Raw genomic sequence first — 26,600 nt, 5'->3', positions numbered from 1 at the left:
AGTTCAATTCCCAGCAACCACATGATGGCTCACAACCATCTATAATGATATCTGGTGCCCTCCTTCTGGCCTGCAGGTGTACATGCATGCAGAGCACTATATGTGTAATAGGAAATTTAAAAAATAAACAAACAAGGGGCTGGAGAGATGGCTCAGTGGTTAAGAGCACCGCCTGCTCTTCCAGAGGTCCTGAGTTCAATTCCCAACAACCACATGGTGGCTCACAACCATCTATCATGTGATATAATGCCTTCTTCTGGCCTGCAGGTGTTCATGCAGACAGAATATTGTATACATAATAATTAAATAAATAAATCTTTAAAAAAAAAAAAAGAAAATGGAAAGTTGTTTTAAAAAAAAATAAACAAACAAATAAATAAAGGCTGATAGCAGAATGGTGGCTTCTCGGAGCCTGGCTCCAGGGCGTGGTGTTTAGCAGGTATGGAGTTTCAGGGTGCAAGCAAAGAGAGGCTCAGAAGATGGGTGGTGATGGCGGTCACTTATGAGTTGTAGCTTAACAAACCTGATAGCATTATTGTTTGCTTATACACATACACAGGTTACCACACACACACACACACACACAAATTCTCAGGGACCATGCTCTCTGACACTGTATGTAGCTAAGTGACAGAGTATTTACCTGTTATATCAGTTACTGTTCTACTGCTGTGACAAAATGTGTGATGAAAGCAACCTATAGACGCAAGTGTTTATTTGGCCTTATGGTTTCAGAGAGGGGAGAGCCCGTCAGCACCATAGAGGAGAAGTGTGGGAGCTGAGACAGTGAGCCGAGGGTTCACATCTTAAGCCACAGGCATGACGCAGAATGACCTGACCGGGAACAAGGCTCAAAGTCTTATCCCCCCGCCATCCCCCCCGCCCCCGGTGACATACTTCAGCAAGGTCACACCTCCTAAACGACCCAAATAGTGCCACTAACCGGGGTCCAAGTAGTTCAGTCCTATGGGGAGCGAGGGGGCAGGAGGGAGCATCTCATGCAAACCACCATACTAAGAATGTGGGAGGCTCTGGGTCCCAATCCTTTTACTGAACAGGGAAAAAAAAAAAAAAAACATTTCCAGGAAGTAAATGGTTTTCTTACCGTTTTTACTGCTTATTGTCTAATTTCAAAAAGTTCTTCATAGCCTTCTAGTACCATTACAATAAAGGAAACGCTTTTTGATTTGTTACTTTAAAAAAACAAACAAACAAACAAACCAAAACCAAACAATTATCACCAGTGAATTGGGAACTGTATGTATTCAGGATTTATGTTTCCGTTGTAATACCTTAACTTTACATATTAAAAAAACACAAGACATAATAAATATGCAAAAAATAAAAAGATTTAAGATAACGCACTTGCCATGCAACACATTAATTTTTTAAAGCTATTACTTTAATGAGTGAATGCACTCTCAAACTACAAAAGGAAGTAGTCCCTAAAATGTGGTAAGTAAAACCACCCAGTGCCTCCCCTCTCCCCTTACTGTGGTGGTCTGTCACTTGTTTCAAATTCCATAAACAAAGCATAAACAAAAAATGCAAATCATCTTAAGAACTTTCACAGACTGCTTCTCCCACCTCTAACCTCACATAGAAGCAGCACATACACACACACACACACACACACACACACACACACACACACACACACACACCACCCCCACCCCCACCCCGCCTGCCGTGTCACCTTTGTCATCAGTGAAAGCAAAGTCAACCGGAAACACAGCCCCAAAGTCCTTTTATCGTCTACCCTTGTTCTGCACCAAAAACGCCATCAGAACTCATGCATGAACCTCTTACACTCCCTCCAAGGACCTTAAAATGTCAGCAAGTAAGCTAACTTTTCACATACAGAGGACCAAAGAGGAGTAATTCCTAGACCCCTATGTGTTCCCCATAAAAATCCAAAGACAGACTCTCTTTTCACCATCACCTTACCTTACCAGGGTAAACATACGTGTGATAGTAACCTTTACACTGTCAGCAGCGTCGGCAAACAAACCCACCTACGCCGTATTCAATAAGGGCACAGCCGTGTTCGTGGCTGAGGAGCCTCCCCTCTCTCACCCCCCAGTCCAAGAGCAGCAGCTACTGCTTTTAGATCCACCTCAGGAAGCTCAGCAACGATAAACATGGCAACTATACAGGATAACAGGATAAGAGGCGGGGAAAAGTCTACCTCTCTGAATGTCCAACTAGAAAAATCCTTAAATGAAGCCAGGGAATAACACACACTAGTAGGTACCATTCCAAAATGGGGGGGGGGGGAGAGAACAAATGAGAGAGAGATAGGAAGAAAAACAGCCCATGACCTGAAACCTCCTGCCTTCGTAGAAGTTAAAAAGAAAGAAAGAAAAAAAAAAAAGACAACAGATTAGAGAGCACCGCTGAGCACAGGTTCTACATCACAGAAGTGAAGAGAGAAAGGACAGAAGATAAGGGAGAATTGGACAGAAGGTGGGAGAAACAAGGAGATGAGGCAAATGTAAGGGATAGGAAAGAAAACAAGGCTTTCAAAATATATTTTATCTATTATTTGAGAATAGCATGAATGTATATGACTGACTTAAGTTATTATTGTTTGCCAAATGATGATTCAAAACTTTTCCGTTATTCTAACATGCCAACTAGATACAGCAACAGCCGTGTCAAACAGATCAACATCAAAGCTGCTTTGACCGAATAACTAATCTTTATTGTGCCCAGTACTAAAGAAACATCATGGCGGAGTGGAAAGCACAGCTCTTATGCTGTTCAGTCCCACTCTGTCGTTTTTGCTAGGTGGCATGATCAGGTCACCTAATCTTTATGAAACTACTTTCACCATCTTAAAAAGTGACACACAGAGAATCTCTTCTTCTTCTGCATACTGAAGCCAAAGCCTGATCACAATGAAAAAGTTCCGTGGAACTTTCCAACTCCATTTTCCATGCAACTGCAAAGTCATACTTAACTGATAGGACTCAAAATATCTGGAAGGATGGGGCAGGTTGGGGCTCTGAGACTTGAAAGAAACTGCATAGGGAAACAAAGAAGACAGGGACAAAAACAAGAAGACTCTCAACGCCACCAGCAGAGCACATCCTGAGGATACAGCAAGAACTGGGATGGGCAGAGCTGGTGACCATGACTCTCTAAAAGCCACACAGTTTCAAGGAATACCAAGAAAATCTGTTCAAAAGTCTCAGATGAACCAAGCTTTAGGAAACATCGCTCTTGCTAAGGCAACGGGGCAGACAAGCTTCAGCTGTAAAGACCGGAAAGTTACCCTGAGTTATCTCCACACATGACCTCTTTAAAAATAAAAATAAATATAAATAAATAACCTTTTAAAAAAAATACAGTAGATGGCAATTGAAGAAAACACCTGACATGAACCTCTAGCCTCCACACACATGTGCACACGCCCCTGCACATACACATATGAACACATATAACCATAAATAAATGAGAAAGACAATTCTTAAAAAATATTATATGAGGAATTGGAGAGATGGTTCTGCAGTTAACAGCACATCCTGATCTTGCAGAGGACCTGGGTTCAGATCCCAGCACCCACATCAAACAACTCACAACCACCTGTAACTTTAGTTTCCAGGGACCTGACATCATCTTCTGGCCTCTGAGGGTACCAGGCATGTATGTGGTGTACACACACACACACACACACCAGAGAAGTAAATGTGAAAAAAAAAGTCATTCTACAAAAATAAATGTGAAGGAAAACCAAAAAGTTGGACAACAGACAAAACACACTCCCTATCATATTGCTTTGAAATCAGAGTCATAAATAAATGATGTGGAATAAATTTTAGAAACTTCAGAGGCAATGATCATCTAAGGAGAAAACGAAGAAAAGCAGAAAGAAGAGGAGAGAATGGGAGGACATAAAGGGAACCAGATGGGAGAGAAAAAGGCTAATAAGACTGAAGCATAAATAGAAAACCCCAGGGGGACAGTGCTAAGAAAGGAGAGAAATCATGGACTGGACAAGGACAAAAAAATTTAGGAACATAAAATATGGCACAAAAAAAAAAGGTAGATACATTCTTAATGAACATCCATCACAATAGATCAGTAGGAAAAAAAGGAAGAGTTAGAAAATGTAAGGATGAAGAAAAGGAAGTGAACTAAGCTAGAACTAGGGCGAATAATAGATAATGTTTTCACCAGGGTCTCCCACATTCTAGGGAAGGACTCTACTGCTGAGGTGTACCCCTGACCACCACACACCCCGCAAGGGACACATTTTGAAGAATGGTAAATACAAGTTCAACATATGTACAACAGTGATCCCTAAAGGGCTAACAATGAACAATGAAAAGAAAAAAATATTTAAGTCTACTATTGAAGAAACATGTCTTGAACAGAGACACAACTCTACAAAGTGAAAGGATACTGGAACCCTACATGTGACTCACCTAAAGCGACAAGTTATGTCCCACTAAAATTAAGCTCAGGGAATTGTTGTCCCTTATTTTTGGTAGTGGAGACCAAACCCAAGGATTCATGCATGCTAAGTGTACACTCTACTGCTAAGTAAAGAACAATTCCTGAGGCATCTAAGCAAAAACAAAAGAAAATTAAGTGACCTGCAAGTGGGAAATATGTTAATAATATTTAAACTCCTCTCTAGTAAGATTCTATATCATAACTCATTAAAATATTTCTTCACAATACTTAAAATACTTGAGCAAACTGTGAACCAATGATGTCATACGCATCTAAAAATTCCTTCAAGTATCGAGACAACAGGCTAGCTGTTAACAGTTGCTCGGGGACTATTAGCTCAGTAGTGACTTCACAGATGATCAGAGGGGCTGTGGACACAGTGCAACCAGTGGAACAGTGAACATACTTGAGTTCTAGTCTTTGGTGAAAGCTCTCTTGGCTAAATTTAACTCTTTCCTAGATTGGGACCAAGCCTTACCAGGAATGCTAGGGTGTTTCCTGGGCCTTGCATGCCAGTTTTGTACCGCAAATCCTTGTCCCTACCAACTTAGCTTTTTGGCTTTCAAGAGTGATTGTTCTCTTTAGATTTTAAAATGGAGCTATCCACAGTGTATTCATGACTAAAACTAAGTTTTGTCTCCCAACATGACCTTACCAAAAGCTCTATTCATGGTGCCAGGTTTTTAGAATCTACTTTCTGTCTGATTTCTTTGTTTATTCTCCTTCCATGCCCCTTAAGAGCCAGCAAGTACCTAAAGAGTAAAATATCACAGAAGGCTAAGTTCCATTGGTATCCTGGTCCCTCAAGTACTAGACACCACTTTTTTCATAACCTTATCTCTCTTTGCTAATTTTCTTTGTGGAAATATTAGTATATAAACTTCTCCACTCTAGTTAAAAGCAGAACTGAATTATAGCTTTCATCTCTGAAGACTCTCAGAACCCATATAACTTTTCTTCCTTAGAAGCTACTCTAAAAGCCCTTACAGGCACTTAGTTAAATAGCAGCTGATATAACAGCCCAGATAAGCAGCATTCCATTATCCCAAATATTCACCAGATTCTTCCCACATGCTCCATCCGCATCCATGTTCTCGCCATTTCCTGGACTTTGATCCACTTATATTTGGCAACTCCCACTCCTGACTTCCTCAGTGCATGGCTTCCTCTCTCTTACAGGAAAGCTTTCCTCCTGAGTCTACCTGTCCCACATTTCCAGCCACCCCAGACAACTGAAGTCATTCGCCTGCCAAATCCATGTACATCAGCAGACCTAGACAAGAGCAGGTCAGAGTGTGGGTCCCAGGGCTCCAGAGCTCCCCTCCCCTTCCCCAACTCTCACCTTTAAAAGCAGAACCTCACTTCCAGGGGAGAAAAACCAACTATTCAAGAGTACTTCTAAAGTAAGCGAGGCTTCCCTCACCAGCTAACTATCTAACCCTTCCAGAAAATTTGGCAAAATATATTCTGTTACCTACATAATGGTTTGCGCTTCGCAGATTTCCCCATATGGATAAAACCATCTTTTAAATGGTTCCTCTGTGTCCTCTTCCAGATCTGGGGTGACCTTGCTTCCTCTACTAGACAGTCATGAAGAAGAAAAACAAACACTCATCCACTGTCTTGTTAGGGCTACTTTCGCTGCAATGAAACTCCATGATCACAAGCAAGTTGAGGAGGAAAGGGTTTGTGTGACTTACACTGCCACATGGTAGTCCATCATTGAAGGAAGCCAGGGCAGGAACCTCAACAGGGCAGGAACCTGGAGGCAGGAGCTAATGAAGAGGCCATGGAGGGATGCTGCTTACGGGCTTGCTCCTCATGGCTTTCTCACCCTTCTATCTTGAAAATCCAACTCAGGACCAACCCAGGGATGGCTCCACCCACAATAGGCTGAGACCTCCCTCATCAATCACTAAATAAAAACATACCCTATAGGCTTGCCTACAGCCTGATCTTATTGAGGGAGTCATTTTCTCAACTGAGACCCCCTCATCTCTGATGATTTGGCTTGTGTCAAACTGACATATAACTAGCCAACACATCAACCAGGATATAAAAGAAACACCAAGTGGTTTTGTTAACTGCAAGCAGCTGGAAAAGACATGAAGTCTTTCCCTCAGAAAATGGAAATGTGAGACATGCAGGCTAGGAAGACTGTGGCAACATCCCATCGTGCTCTGCCAGAGTCTCTAGGGAGTAAAAGCTGAAAAATATCCTCAAGAGGAGGTAAGTGATACCCAAGCAACTCTAGCTCCAGCAGAAAAATAAAATAAAGAACTTTATAAATCAGGAGGGCAAGTCCAGAGTTCATCCCAGAGGGACTGGCTCAGTTTGGAAAGTTCCCATTTCCCAGTAAGAGGGATGCCTGTGACAGAGTGCTGTGGGATGCAGAGAGGGAAATCTGCGCTGCACTTTGATCTAGGAAAGCAGCAGTGCTGGCGGAGGGAGGTGCCTTCTCAGTGCTAGGCACTGGATGGAACAGTCAGTCACAAGAGGTCATTTCCTAAAGATGGTGAGGCTGGGCTGCATGTAGCTCAGTGGTAGACTGCTTGCCTAGCATGCATGAGGTTCTAGATTCAAGCCCCAGTACTGGGAGGAGGAAGAGATCCCCTGCTGTGTCAATGGCTCAGCATCCCAGAGCCTTCTTTGAGGAACACTGTCCAGATACTCAAAACAAGTGTCTTAAGGACTAAATCCTGAATCCTGGCAAGAAGAGCACTGCTGTATCATGGGAAAGTTTTTGGATGAGAACAGCATAAAGTAAGCTGAAAATCTGGTCGGAGCCAGGGTCTTCAGGAAAACGTCCACACAGTCATGCACACTGGACAGTGGGAAGTATCACACAGCAGAGCGGCCAGCATCTACAATTCATCTCCTGAAAGACTGCCCAAAGATGTGACTCCTGCTGTGAAAAACTGCACACTGGCCAGACCATGTCTGTTTCAATTTCCCAAAGGAAAATCCCGAGGTCAGAACAGAACTGCTCACCACAAAAGGCCTTCCACGATTGAGATAGGTGTCTTAGTTACTTTACTATTGCCATGATAAAACACTATAACCAAGACAATTTATAAAGAAAAGAATTTAATTGGACTGACAGTCCCAGAAGGCTGGAATTTATGATGGTGAAGCAAGGGCACCGGGGTAGGTGGCCAGAAAAGCAGCTATGAGCTCACATCTTGATCCACAAACAGGAGGCAGAGGGAGACGCGCTGGGAACGGCAGGAGTCTTTTGAAACCCCAAAGCCAGCCCTCCTCCAACTAAGCCACACCTCCTAATCCTTCCCAAACAGTTTCACAAAGTGGGGACCAAGTGTTCAAACATAAGAACCAATGGGGGGTGATCATTCTCATTCAACCCACAACAAGCTGCTGAAAGCAATGAAAGGAATGCCCAGAGACTGACTCCAGTTACCAGCCCAGACAGTATCCACAGGCCAGATGCCCATCCGCTCTGTCTTCCCCTCACATTTATTACTCCTTCAACTTAGCAGGCTACTTCAGTCCTGTCCCATTCCATCCTATCTTTCCTTCCTCCTTCCCTCCTCCTCCTCCTCTCCATCCTTCCCTCCTCTCCCATTTCTCCCTCCACTCCCTCCTCCCCTCACACTACCTTTTTGTTTTCCTCTCCAGAAGAGCATAGACTGGCCTAGTAGTGGGTCTCTGTGTCTCACCTCCTGCTGTCTGAGACAGCCCTGTTATATAACCATATTTTTCCCTCTCTTTGCAGCCTATGTGCAATCCTAAATGCCTCCGTCCCCACTTTAGTCCTTGCTATTAACCTTGCGTTAATGCCCCTCCCCTTACTTTCTCTTTACCAGCTCAATAATCACTATACATTTTTTGTTCTTGCCTTATAGTCATACTTAAACATACACTAGGTGGCCCAGTATTATCAGTGGCCTTTTACTTTCTAAAATTAGTAGCCTTTAAGGGGTGATTGTTTGTATTTAACTATTTAACTAAAAGCCAATAAAGAGACATACCAAGGAAAAGCAAACTACATTGGAAATAACATTCTCAATAACTCAATTAAAAAATTCAGTGAAAAGCCTGATCCATAAAACAGATCGTAAGGAGGACAGAATTGGACTATTCAGTGAGTGACAGAGATAAATCAATAAAACAGATGAGCAGGACACTGAACTGCAGTCACAAGGCTTGCATGGCAAACGCCTTTACCTGCTGAGCCTTTTTTAATTTTAAAAAACAGGTTCTCACTACACAGCAGAGCGTGCTAACTTCAGAATCCTCCCTCAGCCTCCCTAGCTAGAATCACAGAGCAAGCCAGCACACCTGATCTCCTTTGACTTTTGAACTATTCAGATGTCTTCCTAGTCAAAAAAAAAAAAAAAAAAAAAAGCTTGCTTAGCAGTTTGTCATATTCTTGTTCCTTTAAACAGTTTCAGTTTCCTCACCTATGAAACAAGAGTTTTGATAATATTGCTGCTAAGGCCTTGATAACCCTTACAGCCGCTAAACTAGTGGACACAGCGGCTGCCCTGACACCGTTGGTCCTCCACTATACATTATGAATGTTCACCTAAGAACGTGTGTGTGTGTGTGTGTGTGTGTGTGTGTGTGTGTGTGTGTGCGCGCGCGCGCGCGCGTGCGCGTGCTAGAGGACCTCAAAGAAAAACAGAAGTGATCCAATCAGGTCAAGACACAGAAAGATCTGAAAGACAGAAGTCAAATGGCCTCAGGCTGAGGTGGCCACCACTAAATCATTGGAAAACTTGCCAGAGCCCCTTAAGGGTCAACATCACCACGCTGAACAATCCTCCATCAATCCCACCGACAAGGCAGGGGAGGTCTCAAAGTACAGAGGCCACTTCCTAGGGAGGGCAGATATGACACTAATCTTGGATCTGTTAAGGCATTGAAAGAGATGGGAACCTTGAAGGTGACTGGGAGCAATGTAAGAGGACAGAATGGCAAATGCTGCATTTCCTGGTCCACATTCCTGCACAGTTTACAACCAAGCAAAGGACAAAAAAAAACAAAAAAACAAAAAAACAAAAAAAAACTGACTATCAGTCAGAACCTATTCTGCCCAATTCAGAAAATAATTCTTTCTTAAAGTAAAAGTAGAGAGGTCCTGAAGGGTTCAGGGTCTCTCTGATGGTCTCCTTCTATGCCAATGGCTCTCAACCTTCCTAATGCTGTGACCCTTTAAAATAATTCCTCATGTTGTGGTGACCCACACACACACACATCATAAAATTACTTAGATTGCTACTTCATAACTATAATTTTGCTACCGTTATAAATCGTAATGTAATGGTCTTTCCAGTGGTCCTAGGTGACCCCTGTGAGAGGGTCACTCAACCCCCAAAGAGGTCATGACCCACAGGTTGAGAATCACTGCTCTAAGGAGATGCCCCTCCTCTCGGTGCAGCTGGAGACTGCGGCAGCTCTGCTAGTGTAAGGAAGTCAGCCGTTCAAACTATCTAGCAAGCATCAGCTGACTAGACACAGAAGGCAGACCAACTGAGAAGGAGTAGACAGGTGGCTCCATGGTCCTCCACCTTTTAAAACATGTGATAGTCATCTGCTACTCTGAGCCAGCACCCCAACAGTTACAATATGCCCCAGTTCAGATTATTGGCTAGCTCTAGCTTGTGACACTTTTGAACTGCTTTAGTGTCAATCCTTATAGTTAGGTCATTTTACACATATACATATTACTGAGACTAACAGCCACATCACAAAATGCCTTAAAAATTACAACATAAGAGCATTTGTTCATGGGGTGGGGGGGGGCGGGGGGACGGGCAACAAGATGGCTCAGCAGACCAGGGTACTTACTGCCAAACCTGAGTTCAGATCCTGGAACCATGTGGAGTGGAGGAGGGAGAGAACTCCCCAAAGCTATCCTGTTACCTACACACACACACACACACACACACACACGCGCGCGCGCGCACGCACGCACGCACGCACGCACGCACACATGCACACATGCACACATGTACGGTTTAAAAAAACAAACAGCTAAATTTTTTTCCAGAAACAACTCATAGATCCTTGCTACCTTTAATTTATAAAATATTCCACTGCAACATATCAAATGGTTTATTCTAAAACTTACTCATTTAGTTCTGTGTAATGAACCCATTTCTGTGTGTTGAACTCCAGGCCTTGTGCATGTCAAGCACTGAGCTACACCTTTAGTCCCAACTCTCCTCTCTGGTCTGTCACATAGCTGCTGAGAACCCCTCAGCCATTAGGACATATGCCAAGGCCACTCTACACTGTCCGGAGATAATTCCTTCAAGGCACATTGATTGCCAAATTCTTCTCCAGAATGACTGTATTGTTCCTTAATACTAGCAATATAAAAGCAATGTAAAGACTGACTTTGGTGTGGTGACTTTGGTGTGGTGTCCTATCTACCACTCAAGCAAATGCAGGCGTTAATGAAGGCATATTTCAGTAGCATCTAATTTACAGTAGTCCTAGTTTGCTTTCTAACGTTCCAATAAACACTTCGACCAAAAGCAACTTGAGGAAGAAAGGGTTTATTATCTCGTACATCTCAGGCCACAGGCCATCACTGAGGGAAGTCAGGCCAAGAACACTACCGCTGGATGGATGGATGTCAATGGCTTGTTCAGCCTCCTTTTTCACACAACCCACGACTGCCTGCCCTGGGGCAGCTGGGCCCACACCAATCATCAATCAAGAAAATGCCCCCCACCCACCCCCCAACCCCCCGCAGACTTCCATACAGGCTAATCTGATAGAGGCAACACCTCACGAGGTTCCTCCTTCCCAGATGACTCTCGTTTGTGTCAAGTTGACAAAAGACTAGCCAGCAAAACAATAAAATAACACTTCCTCTACTCCCCTTCTTTTCTGGCTTCAAGATGCGTAGAGAAAACGTTCCTCCTCAATCAAAAGATGACAGTATCAGTCAGAGAAAAGATCTGCACTTCTACCTTAGCATATAGACCTTCATCTAGTAATTGCATCTTGACAATACACACATAATAGCCAGTCTAGCCATGTTGGCCTATAGCCAAAGCCTTTCTACTCAGCATATTAGTGGGCTGCCACTTTAAATTTTTCTTCAAGCCTTTGTAGACTTTCCTCATCTGGAAGTACCTCTTTTGGTGGCATTGTAAGTTCCAGAGAAGGAACCTTTACAGAAATCCAATTTTGATTCAAAGACTCCTCCAACCTCTGTTCTATGGCCTTTAATTTGGCATCTAATTTCCCCGTCTCTTCTCTCTCCGAGTCTGTCTTATTCTAGTCTCTCCCAAAGAGGATATACAAAACTGTAATCTTCACTGGAAAAATTATTTGTATGCTAAGAGAAACAAGCTCAGATGGAATCCAGAAGGCTGTGTCCTCCATTTTCAACATAGAAAATAATCTTTAATCTCAAAAACTTCTCCCTCCCTAAGAACTTCACTTTGTTAGACCCAGCTTCCCTTCTAGACCTCACCAGTTCAGATGTGTGGGCTTCTCAGCCTGTCTCTGGCTCCTGCCTCCAGGGAGAGGCTTTTTCTGCCTCCCTCAAGGGATCCTGACTCCTCCCCCACTTTGAGAATTTATTAGGTCCACAAGTGTTTGGTCCTCTGGCCTGCAAGAGCCCCTTCTCAAAGGGATTTAGCTTCCGGCCTTGCCTAGAAAAGTCTGGCTTTGAGAAGCTTGTTTGTGTTAAAGAGCCACTTTTTTTCCCCCCTCTTAGCAAGGGTTTCTTAAAAGAACTGTTTCTGCTTTGCCTCTCTGAGGTTTGCATCAGTTTTTGTTTTGTTTTTCTGTAGCTGGCTGGAGGCCTTGCTGCTCTAATGAGGAAGCTGTGAGCTCCTGTCTTACAAACGGTGGTTGCTCCCTTAATGAACAGAACTAAGAAACTGCTCTGTAGTTTTGCTTTCTATGTAAATTCTGGCCCACTTGGTAGGCCAAAATGTTATTGATTTTTGTAAGACTGTGTTTGTTTCTCAGTTTCTCTCTTACCCTGGCTATCACAGAGATTCTTTTTTATTTGTTTAATAAAAATCTTCACAGCATAATAACTAAGCAGTTATTACTCTATTGTTAACTCTAAGCTAATCTGATTTCCTCCCAGCATACATCCCAGAGATACTTGCATTTTGTAGCTTTACCTGACCCAGCTCCTCCCCTGATGTTTCTTGGACCTCTCTCTCCTCTTTCTCCTCTAACTCCTCTTCCCCCTGACTAGCAGGAAGTCCAGCCCTATTCTCTCTCCTGCTCAGAGACTGGCTGTAAGCTGTTTTATTGGCATATCAAGGGACAAATGAGGAACAATGTTGACACAAGATTGAGACAGGAAATTCTCAGAACAAGGACTGCAACCAGATAGGGGAGTACAGAAATCAGCATTTGAATTACACAATAACTTTATGGCTACACTGTTCCCTCTGCAGATTGCACTTAGGTATCACTTGGGAGAACTCACCTGATGCTGTGTGCCAGCTGGCTTTGGGGATGCAATCTTTTTCTTACACACTCAGAAGCAGGGAATAACCAACTTTACCTTCTGCTGTGTGCTTAAGCTAAGATAGAGCTGTAATCCAAGCAGCTCCTTTTACTACCATAATTTATAAAGTCTAAATGGGCCAAGAAACCTCAGATAATCTATAATGCAACTGAAGAGGTTACACTTGGTGATTTCATAATTATATAACTCTGATTAAGTGTCTCATTCATGTCATTGTAATATAATTTTCATGAAGTATTTAAACTTTAACTCCTTTTTTACGTCCCTTAGGCATTTTCTTGGGTTTGTTCGTGACTGTTTGTTATGAGAAGGGTTAACAGCAGCTGAAAAACAAGCAGCTAGATTAGGCAAGAGTCCCCATTAGCATGTCCCATCTGGAACTCACTGGCTTTAGTAATGCTACTGCCTCAGTCTCCCCCAGTTACTGAGAACATAGGCACACACCACAATGGCTACCGTGAACCTTTTAAAAAATGATTCTCTTATGGTTCTTATGAGTGTACAAATATTCCTGTGGATTTTCTCATCATTCTCCAGATGAGCCAAGAGAATAGCTGAATGATCCCAGGGAATTCTACAAAGCAACCTGATGTCTTCCAGTCCTGAAACTTACAGACATTTTCTCCACATCTGGGCTAATTCACCACAGTCTCTAAAAAGAACAGCAAAACTCCAACAGCATCCTCAGGGGTTACCGTGTCTAAGACATTGATGTGTCCCCATGAAGTCTCCCCAAATAAACAACTGGATGGAAACATCACTCAGCCAGCGGCAGCAATCTGAAGATAACATTGGCTTAAGCGTTATCTTTGCTAGTAGGGCAAGTGATGCCACCACTGCAGAAAGACTGAACAGTCCCCCAGAGTCTGGCAAAAGCCGAAAGTTGAGGCATGTTAGAGATGTCTGTCATAGAATCAAACCTCCTGGGCCACAGTCATGACACAAGGTATTCTCTCTCTCATGTGAAGGGAGAATCTATGGACCTGAATATGGGTCCCCATGTTGGTTGCCTGTGGTGATGTTGCTTTAAATTATCCAAGACTCAAGTCTGTCCCTTTGTGCCTCTGTGAAGGTGAAATGGGATCATATTTGTATGAATGTCCCATCCATGTAAGTCCTGGCAAGCAAGAATGATCCAGTGCACTCTGGTTGATTCAACAGTGCAGTGGAAAGATGGATGAGCTGATCTGAAATAGAAAGTAAGAACAGTCTTCTCAATCCTCTGTCTTCTCCAGTAACAGTCACAGCTTCTAATTTCTAAACCTTATAGCCATTCTTTGAGGAAAAGAAGTGCCATTCTCCAACTGCTCAGAGGAGAGAACTGAATTTTAAAACTTAACTATGACCACAAAATGCTAAGGGGCAGAACTCTGTTTCCAGAACCTATACCTTTCCAGCATAAGAAAAAAAATTTTTTCAAGAGAGGGTCTCTCTGTGTAGAATTGGATATCCTGTTCTGGCTTGCTTTGTAGACCAGGCTGACCTCAAACTCACGTCAATCCACCTGCCTCTGCCTCCCTGAAAAGGTGTATGCCACTGCGCCTGGCTTGGAAAAATCTTCTAAAGGAAATTGTTAAAGTCTGTGTTACATTTTTTTTTTTTTTTGACTATGCACTATAGATGATATAACCCAAAACATGCTGAAACCAAGCTGAACTGAAGAGCAAATCCATCTGGAAGCTGTTGTCTCAGATGGAAAGAACAAATGAAGCCCAAAGCCTCAAACTGGGAAAGGAGGCGTGAAGATCAAGGAGGAAGAAAGAAGGGTTCTGTGGAAGGAAAACAAGCCGGCCAGCTGAGACAGGCCTACTACCACCATCCCCCCCGCCCCCCCCTTTAGGAAGAATCTACAAGGCTGCTGCTCTGGAGTTTCCACACACCCCAGAGAAGTGTGCCTGCCCTCCTGGACCAGGTTAGACAGGAAAGTCAGAGGGCACAGACTACACGGTCTCACTTTTCGGTATACCACACTGAATACAGTCCAAAGTGTTTATTGAAATGCACACTAAAGCAGAACTACTAATAGCTCTTCTTTATAATGGTCCTCTCACTCATCATTCATGTCCTAGGTTGCTTTCTGTTGCTATAATAAAACACAATAGGCAAAGCAACCTGAGGAGAAAGATTTATTTGGCTTACACTTTGATGTAACAGTCCATCATTGAGGGAAATCAGGACAGGAACCTGGAGGGAGGAACTGAGGCAGAGCTATGGAGGAATGTTGCTCATCAGCTTGTTGTTCATTGCTTGCTCAGTTTGCTTTCTTATCTAAACCAGGACCACCAGCCCTTCAGTGGTACCACCATCGGTGGGCTGGGTCCTTCCACATCAACCATCAGTCAAGAAAATGCCCCCACAGGCTTGTCCATAGACCAATCTGATGGAGGCACTGTCTCAATTGAGGTTCCCTTTTCCCAGATGACTCTCTAATGTTCGTCAAGTCAACACAGTCTAAGCTGCACAGTTCTGGTCCTAAAAAGGAGACTGGTAGTCTTTGGATCACAAATTCTACTGTCTCACCATTCTCCTCACTCTGGTGCCTCATTACATTATTCTGGTAACTGTATCAAGCTCAGTGACATGATGATCTGAAGGAAGGAGGTAGATGCTATGTAATGAAGGTTGCATGGCTTCAGTCACAGGAGGACAATGTCCACTCCACACACTGTCACCCCACCAAGCTCATCCAGCTTAAATAGGCTGGCAATTCTCAAGTAGAAAATATCTTAAAATTTCATGTTTGACAGTGAGTTGAGGGGAAAACATGTGGACACTGTACACAATGATAGAACATATCATGAAGAAAGGGAGGAAGAAGAGCTAGAAGATGTTTACCACAGCTTTAGTTGACCATGGCTTTAGTATCCACACGTATATAGCTGGCAATTAAGTAAGAAAAATGTACCTGTACACAGAATCCAATTGTGCACAGCACTTCTCTTTGAGGGGAATTCAATGTTTCCCCTAAAGTTCTTTAGTTACTTGGTATTTTATTTGTTTAAAATAGCCACTGTATACAGACAAGCATGTCAAGATAGTGTCACAACAGCTAATGAGTATAGTACCCACTGGAAATAGGTCAGAGAACAGTCTTTGACACACCCCTTTTCAGAAAGGCAGATATGTGACCATCAAGTGCTTGGCAGGAAGAACCCCATCCAAATCGCCCAGTGTGTGTTTCAAACCACACGCTCAGCCTAGCTCCCATGCATGGAAAACACTTACTAAGATGGTTACCATACCTGCTGTCTTATTCAGCAATCAACATTGGCTCAAACAGTTTTCAGGCTAAACCTAATTTCCTAGAAATCTCTAAGAAAGATTATTTTCCATCTCTAAAGAGAGGCTACTAACCTTGAGTTCTTCAACATCTTTAACAATATATAGTTATAAATACATAATTATCAAGGGCACTATAATTGGTTGGGCGTGGTGGCACATACCTGTACTCCCAGCACTCAGGAGGCAGAGGCAGATGGGTCTCTGAGTTTGAGGCCAGCCATGGATGCCTAGTGAGAGCCTGTGCCCCAGAGAGTGCTGGAAAAAAACCCAGGAGGGAAGTTTCACAACATTAGCCAAACACTATAAGCATACGCTCTGAACTTGACAATTCCAATTCTGGAAATGTCTACTAAAGCTATAGCTGCATGCTTATGACTTGACATTAAAATGAAATGGTCATTTAGCTTTATTTCACTTTAAAATTTAAAATTTGCAAATAAACCAAATTTTTATCTGTAGAGGACTATCCTATTCAGCGATGTACAGATATTAAATGGGAGAAGGGAACCAAAAAGGTAGGCAGATGTACTAGTTACTTTTCTGTTGCTGTAATAAAATAATATGACCAAGGCAACCTATGGAAGAAAGTTTCATTTGGCCTCATGGTTCCAGAGATATTAAGTGTCCATCATGGCAGAAAGGCATGGCAGCTTAGGAGAGCTTCTTTAAAAGCCAAATCCTTATCTTCCTTTTGCTCACCTTCCCATCTGACCATTTCAGGAGAGGACAAAGACTATCTAAGGTTCAACTGGTTGACCACAGTGAGGAAGCCTGGACCAGAGTGGGAAGGCCTAGAAACCACCAGAGGCACAAGAGTCTACACTGGGACCTATAAAAAAGATGACAAGATGACTTGCCTTCCCTAGAACACTAGATTTTAAGAATTCTACATCACCCTTACCGACACAATACAAGATTGTCCAAATCCATCCACATCAGTTAATTTGCCTAAAAATAATTCTAGAAATGACTTTCCTTGGTAACAAACTACATGGTCCAACACCACCTAACACCACAGTTGATGCAATTATTCTAATTTCTTCTTAACACTGTGTTCTTTGTGTGGGGCAGGGATGTATAAGAGATAGTTTATTTTAGAACATGGCCCAGGAACATAGATTCAAGTACCACATTCCAATATGATAACAGCTTCATTACTTTTTTTTTTCTTTTAATTTTATGTGATACATCTCAATCATAGTCTTTCCCCTCTCCCAACTCCTCCCAGGTACTTGCCATTTAGTACAGAGGAAAAAGAAGTGATGAATCAAAGCACTTTTAAAATACATTGGCAGAAACATCAGGTAGACAGGTGACATCAGAGTGGGGCGGTCTCTGCTGAAAGTCTCATCCTAGCTGACAACATTCTTAGACTTTTTGTTACCAGAAATTGGGGGGGGGGTCCCTTGATGGTCACCAGATGATACTAAGAAAATTGGGATTCCCCTCTTGGGATTCTAACTCTTATTGATAAAATTTTTAAATGGCCACAAGTGGAAGTTGGAGGAAAATTTTATTTGAGTTATTAAACACACACACACACACACACACACACACACACACACACACACACACACACACACACACACAGGCAAGCAAAAGAAGGCATGCTTTTTTGAGTTAAGCCAGCACGATGGTCAGTGATATGTTGGAAGTACCACCAGGAAGCACAAGGCCTTGTAAGCGACTACACTAGGGGACAGGAAATCTGGGAAGGGAAAGTAGCATATCTCATTAAAGGCATAATTGTACCTCTTATCTCTTCAGCAAGCTTTAAGGTATACCTACCTTCCTGAGGGGTAGCCCCTTGAACAAGTGATTCATCCACTCAACTGGTCTAAGGTCTCTACCCAGATTAAAGATTGTATTCTCTTGACCAGCACTTTTCCCTAATGGTACTTTTATTGCTACCCTAACATTCCTGCCTCTAAAGAGTTCCCTGAAATCCCTTAGGAGGGACTGGAGAGTTAGTTCAGTGGTTAAGAGCACTTGTGGCTTTTACAAAAGACCCTTGTTCAGTTCCTAGCACCCACAAAGTGGCTCACAACTGTCTCAGAGGATCTGACACCTTCTTCTGACCTTCATGGGCACCTGGCCCAAACATGGTACACAAACAAACATGCAAAACACTCAAATGCGTAAGTAAATTAATAATGATGATAATAATAATGCCTTTAGAAACCAAATGAAAAATCAACCCTCCAAACACTTCCTGCATCTCCGATCTCTGCCAAGAACAGAGCTGGAAAGGGTCCAAGGACAGCCAAGAAAGAAACCACTTTTCTTTGCATACTGTTTACCCTAAACTGCCTACACCAGTTTCTACCTCCTGACTCATCATTCCCCGCTCTGAAGAGGTAACCCTAAGCTACTGGTATAAAAATGGGGCAATGACCCATCTGATTCCTCCAGCTGAATGAGGTGTCGTCATATATTATGGAGCAGCTAGACTGTTGTAATTTGCTCACTACTAGAATCTGTTGCATATCTGACTTCCTCATTCAAGAGAATTACAACAACAATACATGTGCTTCCTATGTATAAGAGTTTTGTTTTGTTTAGCTCCTTTTCTATGTTTTGGGAGGGGGTATGGAGACCCTCTAGTTTAAAAGACATAGCTCATGTATTAGAAAATACCTTTCTCTTCATTAAAAGCAGTGTTGAGAACGCAAAGGTGATCTACTTCCTTTCGATGGGAATGAAGTGACACCAGAGGATATGAGTGACCCGTGGACCAGCTGAGCATCATCAGTGTGCGCATGGCAAGTAGTCAAACACATTCCCAACCTAAGCTGCATCCTACCCCTCTTCAGCTTCACCACTGGCAACACTGAGGTCGACCAGTTGCTGGAAAAATCCAGAGACTGACCCAATACAACCTCTTAAAACTAAATAAACAAAATGCTTTCCTTTTGGACAATGGCCAATTTCTCGTTTTATGTCCCCGCACTCCAAACCAAAAAGACTATCTGCATGGTTTTTTTTCTCTTATTCCTCTGCATATGGAAAGCATGTCAAGAGTTCCAACAGAGGTCAGCAACTGCCAGTCTCCTCTCACTAGGCCACTACAAATAGCCTTCTTTTAACAGAGGTAACATCAATTTCAAAAATGCACATGTGTGGCTTTGACCTCCAATAGGTCAATAAATGTTTGCATGTCATATATATATATATATATAATGATGAAGATGTAATAAACTGTCTCCCATGAGCAACACCAAAACTAGAGAAATATCATGGGGATTATTAACCTACCCCAAGCCATCCTGTTGTTCCTTAGTGTTTCTATCTTCAGGTACTAGCAATCCTTCCTGCAGCAGTTGCTTTTAACAGTTTTCTCTGAAACTAAATATCATCCTAGCAAGCTGTTAGTCCCCACCGTAGAGCTGCTGAAAACTAATAATTGAGCTTCAAACACCAGGCTTGGCAAACTCTGGCTACAGAAAACCATTAATCTCACGATGACATTTTAGAGGTCTCCACAAAAATCACATTTCCAAGTGAAATAAATCCAGTCCCCTAAATTAGGCTGCATTGGAACAAGGAAATAAGCAGCCAGAGCCAGCAATGAATTACACATGGCATGCTAATTACTAGTCTTATCCAGAAATAGCTGAAGACTGCAGGATTTTTGTTATTGTTGTTGTTAAAATAACTACAGTCTTTATTCAAGGACTGAGCAAATGCATCTGATTTACTCATATGCTTCAGCTTCTAAAGATAATCACATCTATAGGTACTTATTTGAGAGAGACAGAGACAGAGAGACAGAGACAGAGACAGAGAGACAGGGAGGGAGGGAGGGAGGGAAGGGGCGCTCTATGGCACAGGTAGTCAGCGGTAACAATGAGTGGCCAAGAGAAAAGAGAGCAGTAGCAGCAGTGACTGGATACCAGCATCCTCAGACATGCCATGTAAGTGTGGAGGGACCTCACTGCCTATTCTCTCCACTGTGTCCCACTCAGACCCCACTGAGAAATGGAACAGAGAAAAGTGTGCGGGAGTATTATCTTCAGCATCAGTATCTTTTTCATAGGTGAAAAACTAAAACAAGTGTGGAGGAAACCTTACAGCCATAAGAAAGACTCTTACCTTAGACACACTTAAGATGCTGCGGCTGAGAGGATGGCTGTCAGTAAAACGCTTGCCATGCAAGCATGAGGACCAGAGCTCAGACTACCCCCCCCCCCCCAGAACACACATAAAAGCTAGACACGTGCCTGTGATCCCAGCCCTGGAGAGGCAGAGATGGGGGCATCTATGAGGCTTGCTGCCCAGCCAGTCCAGCTCGATTGACAACCTCAAGCATCAGTAAGAGGACCCCGTGTCAAAAAAGAAGGTGGAGTGATTGAGGAAGACACCTGAAGTTGTCCTCTGCACATGCGCACACATGTGTGCACGTACACACATACATCACAAAAGAAAGAAAGGGAGGGGAAGAGAAAGAGAGACTTAGCTAACTTGAGATGTAAGGGTTTAAATGAAAGCACACGTGAATAAAACATAAACATGGTTATAAGTTGCCCCTGTCCTGGTTCCCCAACATCTTTCCACATGTGTGAGTTCAGCCAAAAAGATTAATATCTCAGCCCTCACCCAGGGTTTCTGTTTGTACCGAGGCTGCAATGTGTACTACAAGGTTTAACTTGGAGTCTTAGGCCTGTTTAGAAATAACCCATGTCTGATTTAATCCCTCTAAATATGACTCAATTAATTCTCCATCACCACATGTCCAGATCTCACATTCTATAATATTGTGCAAAGAAAACCCCCTCCTGGCTATCTGGTGTGTCTCAAGCTCTTCTGGGATTAATGATTCTTGGAAAAGACTGTTCTTGATCAAGTAAGTTTAGAAAATCCTGGGATAAATAACATTAAGGGTTTATTTTTAATTACAGAATTGTTTCTAATATGCTAAAACCACACTGAGAATCTTCAAGAGAGAGAGATAACAGCCATCACTAATAAGCCTAGGTGACTGGGAAATCTTTTTTCTAACTCCTAAAACCAAGTTTCATTGAGCACATTGGCCAGGTTCTGGGCTCATCTTCCTCTTCAGCTGGTTAGAGGAAAATATGCTGGCAGCACCCAGTCTGCCCAGCACATGGAAAGTGCTGAGGACACAAAAATGGAAATGATAAAATATTCCTAAAGCTACAAAGTGCAGAGGATTCAGAGAAACTGAAAAGGCAAGGCACTCGTGAAGCTAGCTCCCAGTGTGTTTTAGAGCACTAACTGGTTGCCAGCTGCCAAGTCACCATGCATCTCTGATCCTCATGGGTGCCTGTTCAGACTTGGAAATATAAACTTGGAATTACTCCTAAAAAGACATTGTCATGGAGAGGAGCTCCAAGATGGCAGGGCCAATTGCAAACTGCCTTGGATTAGCAAGACAACCAGGACTGCACAGCCACCAAAAATGAAACTAAGATCTACAAAACACCAGTGCTCCTGATTATAATACAAGGTTTACTTGCAATACTTTGAAAGTGCTATTGCAGGCTGTTTAAGATAAATAAGATATATACAATAATTGTTAGTTGATAAAATCATGGTCATATCAATTACTAGCTTATTTTTATCATAAGAATACACATCTTAGGGGCAACAGATAGATATGATTCTATAAAAAGACAAGGTAAAATAGTTAGATAAGGTCTTCAAAAACCTCAGAGACATACAGAATATGGCATTTTAAAAATGTTTTTATTATTTTAAAGATTCACTGACAATGAGACAGGTTAACTCCTGGCAACACCCAACCTACCTCAAAGAAGATGATGAGCATCAAGGAACCTCCTTATGGAGATGGCTTCAAATGTGGCAAACAAGCCACTGGGTAAAATATCCTTGTTTCTACCACAGACAGAATTCTGCCTTAAAAAGGGCAAGTTTGAACACAGGCAGAGTCAACAGCCAAACTCTGCCAAGACAGGGTAAGTAAGTCCTCAATAGTTCTTGCCTCACAAATATGTCTGTCAGATATATTGGGCCAGAAGGCTGAAGATGATGCTCCAATGTCATAGAGAGTTTTGGGTGACTCTTCAGGTAGCAAACTGTCTCTGTCATTTTCTCGTTTTGGAAGCTGCTAACCTGCACTCCCAGTATACTCAGGCAATCAATTTTATTCCTTCTCAAGTCTCTGATGGGGTTGAAGACCAGATAGTTTAGTTTTACAATGAAGCTTAGTTGGTTAGGGCTTAAGATGTTTTTAGGTCTAGATAGATGTTTTAAGTTGATAATTATGAGATATCATAGATTTTGACTTACATTCAGAATTTTAGACACACCAAGATAGGAAAGATATTTTCTTCAAGGCTGTCAAATACAAATAGCCAAAACACTAAGAATGTAACATTTATATAATTTCTGATTGTTTCATGGTTCTTCTTGCTATTTATTATATATGTGTGTAATAATATAAATGAATATTAAAGTATAAAAAATATTTAATTAAAAAAAAAAAAAGACATTGTCATGAGCCTGGGCTTTGCCCCATGAAAATACACTACACCTGTAGTTCTCAACCTGTGGATCAAACAGCCCTTTCATAGGAATCATCTAAGACCACTGGAAAACACAGATATTTACATTACAATCCACAACAGAATCAAAAGTATAGTTATGAAGTAGAAACTAAATAATTTTATGGTTGGGGTCACCACAACATGAGGCGCTGTATTGAAGGGTCACAGCACTAGGAAGGCTGAGAACCACTGCACTACATCCACTTTAATGTTTCTGTTCTTAGTTAATAAAACCAAGAAATCCTTGGATAGTGGTAGCTAATAAAGATGGTATAAAGATATCAGATCCCCTGTCCTGCTGTCACTGAAGTCCTCACATATATCCATCCCTGCCAAATGAGCAAGGTGGGGGTATAGGAATCTGCACCAGTACAGCCTTCTGAGAAAGGACGCTGACCGGAAGAAGCACCCATACCACACAGACCTCCTTTCACACTAGAGGTCATAGCTGATCCCGTATGTGTCATGTCCCTGAAACAGAACACAAGTTGCCCCTCATTCCAAGTCCTGCAAAGGGCTTGGGTCCTTACTAAGCCATCTGCTGTGCCTTTGGAGGTTGGTCTCGTGGCTGCAATAAATCTACAGCTGGAAAGGAGCCAGGGGAATTATGGGGGGAATCTGGCTCCCCTCCGACTATTCACTCTGCTGTGGCTCCCTACACAGGTTACATCTGTGCAAAATACTGCTGACCCCCAATCAGGGCTCTCCACAGACAAGCAAGGACCTGAAGTGGAGGAGAATAGAATTCCCCAGGACCAAAGACTTTTTAGGTGATAGGCAGGGTCACATCTTTTGTGGCTAGCTATTGTTGGTCCAAGTACAATCCCAAGCTCAGGAAGAGCCAGCAACTGACCCAAGAGACTGAGATAGATAGATAGATAGATAGATAGATAGATAGATAGATAGATAGATAGATAGATAGATAGAAAGAAAGAAAGAAGTAAAGCCCCTTGAGGGCTGGAGCTCCTTGGTCCCAACACTCTCCCTTCCATGAATATTTGCCTACAGAAGCAATTGGTGACTTGGGACCCTAGTTAGAGAAGGTACTTAACTCTTCTCATGCCATAAAGCAAAGCTGCAAATACATAGGTGAGAGTGGAAACCAAGGAATGACAGGAAGAACACAGAGGACCACATGTGTTCGTGAGCTACATGTCTCTCATCCTTAGAAGCTGTTATCTACCGTGGCAGATGACGAAAGAGCAGAGGAGAAGAGAGTCTCCCAAAGCCACTTAATGAGTAAACGGTAGGTCCAGAGAGCAAGCCTGAGTCTCCCACCTCCAACACTCATGCATTTTCCCATAGCCATGTGATTACAACTGTGAAAAAAAAACCCCAAAAATTAAAAGTACACAGTTTTTAATGGAATAGACTGAAAGCAAATGCGCAGAGAAGAAAATAATGAAATTGTGGGTGACTTTTGCCTTTTTGTTGCCCATTTTTTATTTTATTGTTAAAGAAGGTGAAACAGATGATAACGAATACTGCTTGTAAATCAAAATTGCATGTGTGTCAGCAAAAGTATACTCTCCATTGCTTCTATTGTAATTTCTTAGTAGAACAAGATGAGAAGGCAGGTGATGCACACCTGTACTCCCAACACAGGGGAAGCTGAGGTAGGAGCATTATGGGTTCAAGAGCAGCTTGTACTATACGGTTCCAGGCCAGCTCAGAGTATACACCAAAACCCTACCTCAAAAAAAAAAAAAAAAAAAAAAAATAAGAGAAGGGAGAAGAGACTATGGAACAAGGAAAATAAAGAAAAGGCAGAAAGGATGGAAGAGAGCCAACCAGTGGCAGTCACTGCCAGGCACATGGAGGATGGAGCTCCAAGATGCCATGTGATCAGGCAGGGCTTCATGGTTAACCCTTTAGCGGTGAGCCAGAGCCTTGAATTATTGACTTGCCAGAGATTCCCTCCCCTATAGTCTTAGAAACCCTGGAGCTGTATGCAGAGATGGAGCTTCTACTAGCTTGGCTCCTCGGGTAACAGGATGGGCAAAGGGATGGTTGAATACCTGTCCTAACCTGTGATAGGTATGACTAAGAAAGAAACCTTTACTCCTGTGAGCCTGCTAATGTTTGGCTCTCTTGCTCTCACACTCTCTCTCTCTTTCCTCTCTCTCTCTCTCTGTCTCTCTCTCTCTCTCTATCTATCTATCTATCTCTCTCTCTCTCTCAAACACACACATATATATTTATTATTCATTCATTCATTCATTCATTCATTCATTTTACATCCAAGTCATAGCACCCTCCCTCCTGTCCTCCTAGTCCCACCCTCCCTTGTGTACCCTTGGCTGTCCTGGACTCACTTTGTAGACCAGACTGGCCTTGAACTCACAGCCATCTGCCTGCCTCTGCCTATCTGAGTGCTGGGGATTAAAAGCGTTAGCCACCATACCTGGCTGTTCCTCTCCTTTTTGTTTTATTTTTAGTTTTTTTCTTTTTTCTTTTTTTGGACAGGGTTTCTCTGCATAGCCTTGGCTGTCCTGGACTCGCTTTGTAGACCAGGCTGGCCTCGAAATCAAAGCAATCTGACTGCCTCTGCCTCCCGAGTGCTGGGATTAAAGGCATGCGCCACCACCGCCCGGCCCTATTTTTGTTTTATGTACATGATTATTTTGCCTGCACGCATGTAATACACTATGTGCATGCAGTGGCCATGCATGCAGAGGCTAGGAGAGGGCACCGGATCCCTGCACACCTGTAATAACAGATGACTGTGAGAAGCCATATGGTTTCTAGCAACCAAACCCAGGTCCTCTGGAAGAGCAGCAAGTGCTCTTAGCCACTGAGCCATCTCTCCAGCTCATCTTTGTTCATTTTTCTTAAACACTTATATATGTATTTGTGTAGGGGAAGGGGCACGGATACCATACCACACATGGGGAAGCCAGAGAACAACTTGCAGGAGTCAGTTCTCTCCTTCCACCGTGTGGGTGCCAGGGATCGAACTCAGGTCAGAAGGTTTTGCAGCAAGCGCCTTTACCTGCTGAGCTACCTCCTCAGCCCAAATTGTTTCCTAGTTCCAGGCCTCTCTGTCCAACTTGTTAATAAGGGAGAATATACAGATGAGTCTATTATGAGGTAAAAGATTTATCAAAAATGCATCCTGGCTCCTCAGAACAGGACTAACATGGTATACAATCATGCATGAAATAATCCCTCTGTACCTCAGTTCCTTCAACCATGTCACTCATCTGTTGGTGCTCTCAATCAATAATTATTCACTGACTAAGTTAAAGAGTGAATGCATGGGTTAACGTCTACAAACCAGCCACTGGTCTCGTTTTCAGGTGGCCATCTTGGTAGCCAGAAGGTTGTTGGGTTTTGTCATTTGGTTTTATGAACCACCACAGGTTGTGCCTCAGCTGGAAAGGTGTGAAGATGTCTGCCAGCACAGACTGGCCGGGGCAGGGTGGGCAGAGTGAGCAGGCCTTCTCTCAAGGGGCTACTCTGTTGTGACTCAGAGAACCAAACTCCTACAGGTCCTGGGAGTTTGCTTTAGTTTCCTTTAACTTTTTATTGCCTATAAACAGAAAATTCCTCACATTTAGCTAGCCTCGGGAGATTCAACTCCCTGTATGTCACATACAGCTTGATGGGGACCCATGTGTGGGACTTTTCCTCAGGCATCCAAGGCACAGAACAAAGTCTCCAGATCTGCTCATGAATGTTGGTAAAGATGCTACAGACTGAGCCCTATACATTTGCTTTGTCCTGTGATCACAGAAGCAAAGATCAGATACTGAAGAAACAGCAATGAATAGATAAAAGGCCTTTCCATTTTTATCATACTCAAATTCCTTAAACTACTTGATTCCTTATTATGATGGCTCACTAAATGCACGACT

General features: G+C 42.8%; 1 protein-coding gene across 6 annotated transcripts in view; it reads right to left on the bottom strand.

Annotated features, from left to right (window-relative positions):
• Window positions 1-26,600, bottom strand: part of Ldlrad4 (low density lipoprotein receptor class A domain containing 4) — a 341,846-nt gene that overhangs the window by 246,300 nt on the left and 68,946 nt on the right. The window lies entirely within an intron of this gene.

Source organism: Acomys russatus, chromosome 20 (genome assembly GCF_903995435.1).
Source record: "Acomys russatus chromosome 20, mAcoRus1.1, whole genome shotgun sequence".
NCBI lineage: Eukaryota > Metazoa > Chordata > Mammalia > Rodentia > Muridae > Acomys > Acomys russatus.
This window is presented reverse-complemented; position numbering and strand designations above follow the sequence as displayed.